This window comes from Geospiza fortis, unplaced genomic scaffold, assembly GCF_000277835.1.
Source record: "Geospiza fortis unplaced genomic scaffold, GeoFor_1.0 scaffold1922, whole genome shotgun sequence".
Taxonomy (NCBI): Eukaryota; Metazoa; Chordata; class Aves; order Passeriformes; family Thraupidae; genus Geospiza; species Geospiza fortis.
Window position 1 is genome coordinate 24,409 of NW_005054866.1, and position 475 is coordinate 24,883.

Below are 475 nucleotides of genomic sequence, written 5' to 3' on the forward strand. Positions count from 1 at the left end.
CTGGACCGCAGCGCCCGCGAGCCCCGCGCCGCCGAACGCCTGGCCCGGGAACAGCCCCGGGCACTGCGGAGAGCCCGCAACGGCATCCGGACACGCGTCACCGGCAAGGTGACACCCTGGGGACACACCTGGGGACACACCTGGGGACAGCTGGCATGCACCTGGGGACAGCTGCGATGAACCTGGGGACACACCTGGGGCATGGGGACACAGCTGGGGACAGCTGGGATACACAGGGACACACAGGGACACAGCTGGGGACACCCCTGGGGACATGGGAACACACTTGGGGACACACCTAGGGACAGCTGAGTATAGCTGGGGATGCCTGGGGCATGGGGACACACCCGGGGACAGCTGGGACACATCTGGGACACATCTACACATCTGGGGTACACCTGGGGACATGGGGACACCAGGGACAGCCCCAGGGCTCAAGGAGGGGCGGGGCAGGGGTGGCACAGAACAGATGGGG